This window comes from Saccostrea echinata, unplaced genomic scaffold (genome assembly GCF_033153115.1).
Source record: "Saccostrea echinata isolate AGI-Se365-2 ecotype Australia unplaced genomic scaffold, CSIRO_AGI_Sech_v1 ptg000053l, whole genome shotgun sequence".
Lineage (NCBI taxonomy): Eukaryota > Metazoa > Mollusca > Bivalvia > Ostreida > Ostreidae > Saccostrea > Saccostrea echinata.
This window is the reverse complement of record NW_026889802.1, coordinates 1-10191: the sequence shown is the minus strand read 5'-3', so window position 1 is coordinate 10191 and position 10191 is coordinate 1.

The following is a 10191-nucleotide window of genomic DNA, read 5'->3' as shown; positions in this document are numbered from 1 at the left end:
CTGGGAAATTTTCTTATCTTGTCAATAGTTATCTACATCATTACTATCGTAAAAATTATTCCGGTACTACATACAATACTCTGAAATTGATATTACAAAGATGCTGGAATTCCTCATGGACAATATCTACTATTCGGAGACAAGGACTTCCAACAATCTGTTGGAATTCAAATGGGTAACAATTGTGCTCCTTTATAACCTGACATGTTTTTATATTCTTATGAGGTATAAAAGATTATTTTTGGGCTTCAATAAGATTTTTTCTTATACTGACTTTTTAATCAATTAAAAGTAGGTTATTGAGTACCATTCCAATGATACGTTTTACTGGCAACTAAATAACTCACCGATGTTGTGATTGGTCGACAGAGGATGCTTACTTCTCCTCGGCACCTGATCCTACCTCAAGTATTTCCGAGGCTCTATTTTTTTTCCTGTTAACAATTCGTATTATTTATAGGATTTATGAGATTTTCATATTCCTATGAAGCAGAATTTAATCAAAAACTTCCACATGAGAAGACGAAAACTTTTGCTGTGGTCTTCAACTCGACACTTACATATCGACGACATTTTATTAATTAATAGTTACTTTCATTCATATGTCGACTCGACATATCCCAGTAAACTTGATATAAAAGACACCACAGAGTCTGCCAGATCTGTTTAATATTTGGAGGTTTTACTGACTATAGACGAGAAGGGTTCTGTTTCATAATTGGATGTTTTATTGACTATAGACGATAAGAATCAACTAACAACTAAATTGTATGACAAACGAGATGACTACAGCTTTTCCATCATCAACTTTCCTTATATATGTAGTTATATTCCACAATCACATGCATATGGTGTTTAAGACTCCAGACGTATTTGAAACTCAAGAGCATGCTCTGAGTACGACAAATTTTTAAACCGAGGTAGGCTACTAACAGATAAATTGATGTTGCAGGGATGTCAACCGCCTCGTTTAAAATCAGCATTTTGTCAATTATATGATCGTTATAATGACCTATTAGCAAATATAAACTATCATTGGGTTGTATTTTGACTGACATATTTCATACCAATTTTTGGGCCGTTGTTTTAATACTGTATTTGAGTACGGAATGTTCTGCCTACTTGATCAATACATAGGACTTACGGGGATGCTTACTCCTTCCAGGCAACCTGTCCTCTACGTCTGGAATTTCTGAGGGTTCGTGTTTTATGCATTGTTTACAGATTTGTATTGTTTATTAGGTTTTTTTCTGAGATCGATCACTGTTCGCTATTCTCACCTTTTACATTGAAAACTGATCACTTATTTTCATCTTTTTCACACATATAAATATAGTTTTGGAGGAATAGTGCTACCTATATGTGTAAGGTTGGATCCATTCAGGGCTTATGATATTCGTTGAAACGTAAACATATGTGATGTGTATATGAGGAGAATGAAGCACAAGGTAACTCTTGTATTACATGTAGCAGCAAGTAGCTTTGTCGCTTACAACAGATTACCACCTCATAAACAACAGTAGATGTTTAATTCTCGATTAATTTACATTATTCCTTAAAGAGACACCGTGACGGACAAACGTGAAAATTGAAAAAAGTATAATTTTTGCAAGACACATGCAAATTTTATTCAATTCTTTAAAGCATTAGGTTTCAGAAAATTACAGGTGTCAGAATATAAAAAATCTACTTTTATGGAGAAAAATATAAGTAAAAATAATTTTAATTTGCCTCAACACGAAAATATTGCTTCACTTCTTCCTCTTTAAGGTACGCATGCGCAGAAAAGTTGAAGAAGTTACCATGGTGTCAATTCCATAGATATAAATGTCGGATGACCGAGAATTTTGATATAATCTTCAAAAAAAAAAGATTATCAGAACTTATTCCTCAGTTTTGATTGCTCCAATTCAATGTTGTTTACAAGTTTCACGCTAGAAATAAAAGACACATGACCTTGACATTGACGATAACAACCACGCCATAGATAGTTAGATACGACTTTTCTTTTTCCGGCACTTACATTTTGCAGTCTTTTCTTGCTTTTACCGTGCAGTTGAGATCTCAAAACTTCGCCTTATTCATATTTCTCATAAATCTTTAGCTTTATGATACAATTATCTTAAAAGAAACACATGATATTGACTCACTATGTAACTTTAAAGTTTCCTACGTGTTATATATCATTTCATACATTTAATTCAAATGAAAACCTGACATTATAGTGTAGCGTAATGCTGGAAAAGAAAATTGCTTGGGTTGATTGCTTCAAAATCAAATGGTAACCTATTGCCAAGAGGAAAGCCCATCAAAGTGGACAATAAATCATCGAATGGAATGCATTTACTCAGAAATTATGTCAATAGGGGTTAAAACGTTTGTAACTCAAACAGTTTTAAAGCTTGGGTAAAAAAAAAATGAGAATACACGTTGACAATTAAGCAAAATGCGAGGAAAATCCAAACTTAAAATATCCCTTTTTTTTGTTTTTGCTTGACTTTTATTCCAACATTAATTTCCATTTTCAACAGTTAGTGTTTTGATCATTTTTCGGCAGACGATGTTTTATGTGTAATCAATACCACTACAAGAAAATTAAACGAATATCTATACAAAATATGTGTATTTCTTTCATCTTTTCAAAAAATGTTTTAAACATGTTGGTTAACTCTATTGCAATTGAGGTGATTAATTATTGAATGATTATAATACTATAGTATAGTAAATACATACGATCTTATGTTTCAATTTGCTTTACCCATTCACAACAAAGGACAGCTCGGTATAAAAATCTGTCCGAGAAGAATGAACAGATTGGTTGTGTATTTGAATCTGTGAAAAAATATTAACAAAGAAAGGACTGATGGAGCCCAGAAGCCTACCTGTGTACAGGGAAGCTTTATAAATATTAGATGATTTAAAATGATCTTACGGTATTGATTAATGTGTAGAACTGAGAGAAAAAGCGAAAACATTAACAATACAGTTGAGAAACCTCATTACAAATAAATATATACATAAAGGTAGATAGCTGACTCCATTGAATTTAGATTGATAAATGAATAATTGATTAAAGATCTCACAAATCCTCTCATATATACATGTATTTTTATTTAACATTTTCATTAATTGCCATATGCATATCCTTTTTAATGTATTTTCTGGCATGTATTTAATATGAAATATTTTGTTCATTGTATCAAAACCATTGTAATCAGATACTGACAATAATACAAAGCTACGAAACGGTGCCGTTTGGGGTACCCCACTAGAATAAATAATTAATTTGATATTTAATTAATTATTATGAGTGTCACACAGGATGACTTCACTTAATAACATATGAAAATTGCAACAAAATAAATTTTGAAAAAGATTATTCTTCTTTTGAAATTCAGGAATGGTCTTTATTTTAGCTGCAACTCCAAGTAATAATAACAAATTGAACACACCCGTGAAACGTAAACTGTTTTTGTAAACAGCTCTGTTATTGTTAATGTTTATGTTTCACGGGATGTGTTCAATTTTTTAAATTCTGCACACATCACTGAGCATGTACTGCCAATACTGGTGAGTTGGTTTTGCTTTCTCACATTTCTACTCTGAATTTTCTGGATTATAGTTTTAATATTTTTCATTATTACACAACAAAATTTCTACTTTTCTTAAGTATTAAGGATAGCGTTTACTTTGTGAAAGTGCAAGGATGTGTCAATCAAACACGTCCCGAAATTCGTAGTTTCAATAATTTCCAGATAAAATAAGTTTTTTTTATTTTATTTCCGTGTGAAATGCTATAGCAACATATAAGTCATGATATTACACAGAAAATTTGAGAAAATATTAACATCAAATCTGTGTCTAAGCCCCTTTAGTAAAAAGTTTTTATTGATGGTGGCGTTTAGTTGAGATTCTTGGGCGGCGTTTAATGGTATCCTGATGCACTAACACAATTGAAGAATATAAAATTTTAGTAAAATTATATTTTACCAAATAAATTAGGTTTCAAGCAAGCAGAACGTCATGAAACAATTGAGATTTGGAAGTGTACGTATCCTGAAAAGTGTAACCGCATTGATAATTCATTCCCCATCAAAAATGACTATAAAACAGGTTCACTTTTCTTCTGTCTCAAATAATTTTTCCCAATAAAAAAATACGTATGTTTTTGAAATACAATCGCAATAGACGCAGTTATTTTGTTCACACACACACCCCCTCACACACACACACACACACACACCCTCACACACACACACACACATTCCTTATATTGACTCTTCATTCTTATTCTTCCTATCCAGTTCTCTGTTCTCAATCAAAAAATCTATAACCACGCCTACACGAACTTCATTTTGAGGACCAAATTCCCCTGGAGTAGTTTTTACTGACAAAAAATTTGCAAATGTTTACAAGTACTTTGTTATGGATATTATTAAGTAAATCTAAAAAAAAATCAATGCTCTCGTGGAATTCTATTACTATCTAACGACTGAGGTTGCTTGTAAATAGGTATCAAATTTGTAATCGGAAGAATGATACTTATTAGTGAATGGATTACAACAGCTTTGGGATTTCTTAAAAAACAAACAAATTGAGGATGTGTTACAAGTAAAATTCAAAAGGGAATGAGAAAAACCATTTTCGAACTCATTTTTATATTAAATAATTGTTTGAATCTCGGAAGTATTCATTTCTTTTTTTCTCTTTTCGTTCCAAAAAGCAGTACCTTTACGATTTTTGAAAAAAAGAATCAATAAAGCTTGCTGTACCTAGGTTATAAGTTATGTAATTATCCTCGTTTAAATTCTATACGTTTTTGTGATATGAAAAAGATACATGAATATACATGAATATATAAATATTCTAACCATTGATCGATGGTTCACAATTTGTCAAGTTAGAATATAGTGAAGGAACTTAGTAATATTTTGTGCTTTGCTATGTGAGTCACTAGAGATGATATGAATGGATAGAAATTAAAAAAAATACATGTCCTTTCTTCCGAACAGTGATTCTTGATGCAAAGAAAAATGACTTATTTGATAAGCATGTACGGCCAGAAAACTTAAGTTGGAATTTCCTCGAGTAAATGATTTTGTTTGGAATTACTGTATGAACGAAATTACGAGATTGACGCACGTTTTTTGGTATATAAAATTCAGAAAATCCTATTGAAAGGACTTGATTGGTTAATCAAGGTGGTAGATAGTTTTCTAAAACCTAACAATGATTTGACAAAAACAAAGTGTCCAAAGACCTACTCGATAGCGTGGCCATTTTGGCCTCAGCTAACACTGGAATTTCTTTGCAAAGAAAAGCATGAATGAAAAATAATATAAAACAAAAATATAGAAAACTGTGCATAAGTCAGACTGAAACCACTGCATACTTGTTTATGAAAAAAAAACTTCCAAAACTAGACTGAAGACTGAAGTTCAAGTCTCGTCTAATGTTCAGAGAAAGAGGTAAATTTTTTACGGAGAGGACCCCAACACTACCAGCTGGGGACTTACATACGGAACCACCATCACGGCAATTACGAAACAAAGAAAGGCTACCTGAAGAAATGTGTGTCACACCAGAAATAGAGAAGGTAGTAGACACCCAACATGCTGGGCCGATGTCAATTTGTACCTGTATGGGAAACTATCACACGCGATAGATACATCCTTAACACTGTAAAAGGATATTCATTAGAATTTGCTTCATTACCTTTTCTATATTCAGTGAGAAAAACTAAACTAAATGCTGCTATGGCAGTTGCTTTAGACAAAGAGTTATCAAAGCTAATTGATAAAGGGGTAGTGGAGAAAGTTTCTCACTCAGCTGATGTGTTTCAACGTCCAAAAAAGATGGTAATTATCGAGTTATTTTGAATTTTAAACAATTAAATGTAAACATCGATGCTTATTTCAAAATGGAAAGATTGTATACATCTTTAAGAAGGATTCAACCCAGATGTTATATGCATGGGTTCTGTGGACCTAAGTGGTGCATATTTCACTGTTAATGTAGCTTTTCCTGACCGAAAATATTTAAGATTCATCTGGAAAGGAACGCTTTATCAGTACACTTATTTACCAAGTGACCTTCCTAGTTAGCCCAGGATTTTTACAAAGCTTCTGAAGCCTTATATGCTTCACTTAGATCTAAAGGATAAGTATCTGTTGCAAATATTGATGATTCCTATTTACAAAGAGAAACATATGAACAATGTTTAAAAAATATAAAAGATACAAAAAGAACTATTTGAACAATTGAGGTTTAAGATCATTAGGGAAAAATCACTGGTTGTACCTACACATGAAATTGTATTCTTTGAATTTGTTTTGAATTCTAAATCAATGACGATAAGCCTCAATCCAGAGAAGATAAAATAATGTAATAATCTCTATCAAACGTTCTGTTCAAACAAATGCATTCGAACAGACAAGTTGCAGAACTACTTGGATATCTTATTTCCTCCTCAGTAGCTATTCCTTTAGGAATGTTGTACCCAAAATACTTGAAAGAGAAAAAAAAACGAAGCCCAAATGTAACAAGAGTAATTCTGATTCAAAAATAACATTATCAGCAGAGTCACTTCAAGATTTAAAATGGTGACCAATACATATAAATAGTGGTGTTAAAGCTCTCATTCAGCAAACAAGTATCAATGCAACACTTACCACTTAAGCATCAGGATTAGGTTGGGGGCAGAATACAATGATATTTCTACAGGAAATTGAAGTGAAACAGTACTCTTCTAATATTTACTATTTGGAATTACATGCAGTTTTTCCTAGGCCTAAAAAGTTTTCATAAAAAATTGTGTTATAAACATGCCTAAATTGTGACAATTCCACCATTGTTGCATATATTAATAATATGGGTGGTACAAAATCAACTGCATATAACTAAATAGCTCTAGAAATATGGACTTTTGTGCATAGAAATAATATGTGGTTAACAGCGGTTCATTTACCAGATGTTGAAAATGTAGTGGTAGATAGGGAGAGTAGGATGATTAGAGATGAAACAGAGTGGATGTTGAACAAAAAAGTGTTTAAAACTATAACTTGTGTATATTTCAAACACATACTGATTTATTTGCATCTCGACTAAACAAACGGTTATAATATGATAGAACTGTTACAAGTGATAACTTTGGATTCTCAGGTTTTATCTAAACATGCCACAGTAAGTAACAATACAACCTAATAATGTTGAATTATCTGTTGAAACTGATTGCTGTAATAAATTTGGTAATCTTTACAATTTATTAATGTTTTTAGTGGAAGTTAACATATATTAGTTAATTTCAACTACCTTTCTAAATGAAGTGCTGTGGCCACGCTTTAAATCTTTCACGTGATCTCGATACTGACGTATGCTGATGGAGAAATTAAAAATTAAACGATACTTACCAAGATGTTTGATTGTAATTCTCCAAAGTAAACGTATTAGAGATCAGGTGCCACACCTCACCCACCCATTATTGAGAGTTTTTTGTGGCCACATCACCTTTAAAGTTTGAATTCTTGCGTTTACTTCGGAGAATTACAATGAAACTTCTACTTGGTAAGTATCTTTTAATTTTTAATTTTTTTTTTCACATGACGTTATACATATACTGATAACACATGTACTGATATCAGGTAGTTTAAATGTCTACAGTATTTGATGTAAAACAAAAAAGAAAGAAGAAAAAAAAGATGCCTTTCAAAAATTCACAATAACAGAAGTGACTGTTAATCACATTGATTAATAATGGGACCAGATGTTTCATTAATGCAATTAAATTGTTCAAAAAAGGCTTGTGAAATGCTCTCTCAAATCTGGACTAGCTCCCGCTCAACTGCTTAAAAGATGTTTGTGTTTCTTTCATTTTGTTTGGGTCTAAAATTAGCTTTGGAAGTCAGATTATACCTAGAAAGTGGTGCTTCATCAAATCTGTCCAAAAAGTAAATAGCATAATATCATTGTTTTGTGATCGAATACAATTCAGTAATTTTGAGCGAAGATTTAACTATTCACAACTTGCTAAAATATATAGACATTTTCTTTAAAATTAGTATAATAGCAGTCTATGTGTCTTTCAGTCATGTAGTTTGATTTATAAAAGTCGGGAGATCTGTAATCGTCAGGGAGCTGAACAACCGCCAAATGTAACACCAGTGTAAAAACAAAAGGAGGATGCATTGTCCATCATTGATTTATCATGCATTAACATATTTAATATCTATTGAAAAGGCTGCTACAATAAGGATGGTATAAGAGGGGAAAAAAATCAGGGGATACAGCATAAAAAAAGAAAACGACCAAGGTTAACATGAAGGGGAAATGGTGTGTTGTTGTAATTCTATGTTTAGTGAATAAGACAACATTAACAGGTTGGTAAAATAATGCTTAATATCAAGAGTTGGAGAGTTTTATTTTCTATATCAATTATTAACAAGATGATTTTGTTTTCGCTTGTTAAAACATCCATGACTAATTCTGATTTTGGGACCTCTTGAAAGTGGAATCACTCTATATGATCCCTTATTGTGCTCTATCCTACCCCGTTGAAATTGATTCAATGGTTCTGTAATTGAAGTTAAAAATTGAAAAAATTACAGACGACAGACATATAAACGAACGACATACACTTTTCAATCAGAAAAGCTCATTTTAGTCTTTGTTGCTTGTGAGTTAAAAAGCAATGTACTTAAAGAATCTAGTTTAATTTCTTTCCAAATATTTCATTAAAGTATTTAAAAATAAGTTTAGAATGGTAAACAAGGCACTCTTTAGAAAATATCAGTGAGTAGACCGTTATTGCACAGTTAGAATGCCACTTAATGGGTAGACCGTTTCTTGTACAATTAAACTGTCGCTTAGTGAGTAGATGGTTATTGTAGAGTTAGAACGTCGCTCAAAGGTAAACCATTGTTGTAAAGCTAAACTGTCGCTCAGAGGGTAGATCCTTCTCTTGTTAAGTTAGATTGCAGTGGTTGTTCAGTGAGTAGACGTTCTTTTGCAGTTATACTGGCATGGTGGCTCAGTAGGTAAACACTTTTTTTTATATTTAAACTGATACTCAGCGTGAGAATGTTTTTTTACAGTTCCTGTCGCTCGGTGAGTACACAGTTCTTGTACAGCTATACACAGATACACTGTCACTCCGAAAGTAGACTTTGTTTGAACAGTTAAGCTGCCTCGGTGGCTATGTCGATAAATCGCTCAAGTAGAGTTAAGCCACCGGGATGTTCAGTAGTAGACCATTGTACAATTACGGACATACGCAACGTAGTTTGAACTTTATTGTCTTTTCCCCTGGGGTTGAAGAGTTTCGATACTTAAAGGAACTGTGTGCTACATTTTAATGTCTATACATGTATATGCTGTTGTACGCTTCTTCTAAAACAAGTTTGGATAAACAAAACATCTAGAATATACGTTTAGTAATTTTTCCATATTTTTCTTTGAATTATACACAAATTTCCATCAATTGATATCTTTTCTAAACCCCTGGTAATGCATGCTGATTTTTTCTCTACGAACATCTGATGGTACTATAATCTTAAATTAAGAATATCTTGAAAAATTATCAGTAGGCAAGGTACGTTGCGTATGACGTTAAACTGTCGTTGAGTTAGTAAACCATTCTTGTAGAGCTAAGCTGCCACTCAGTGGACAGACCTTTCGCCTTGTGTTAGGCTGGTGGTCATTTTCACACTCAGTCTAACGGGTCTTTCGGATGAGACCTGCAACACTGTTTCTCCGTGTCACGTGTCACTTTACTGATGCAAATCCATCGCATCTTGACATTAGTGAAAAAATTCCGATGCCTCTAATAAATGCATTTCGAACCTCAGACCTAGTGGTAAAGAGGAAAATAAATAGGATTTAGTAGTTTTGGAACCATAATTACTTTAGTCTAAACAATGAAAGTTAAAAAAAACTCAGTGGTTTAGACGTATAGATGACATATCGTTATAAAGGTAAAGTTTGCAATGTACATTTATATTTTAAAGTGGACGACTGCAAAACATCTACTGAAGGTTTAGGATACAGAGGAAGGAAGTCAGTGACCAGTACCGGTAAAACTTGTCAGAGATGGGACAGCCAAACTCCGCATTCACATGATTACGCTGACCTACTTCCGGGGAACGCCAGCAAACACGAGAATTATTGCAGAAACCCACTTGCAGAAAATGTAGATGG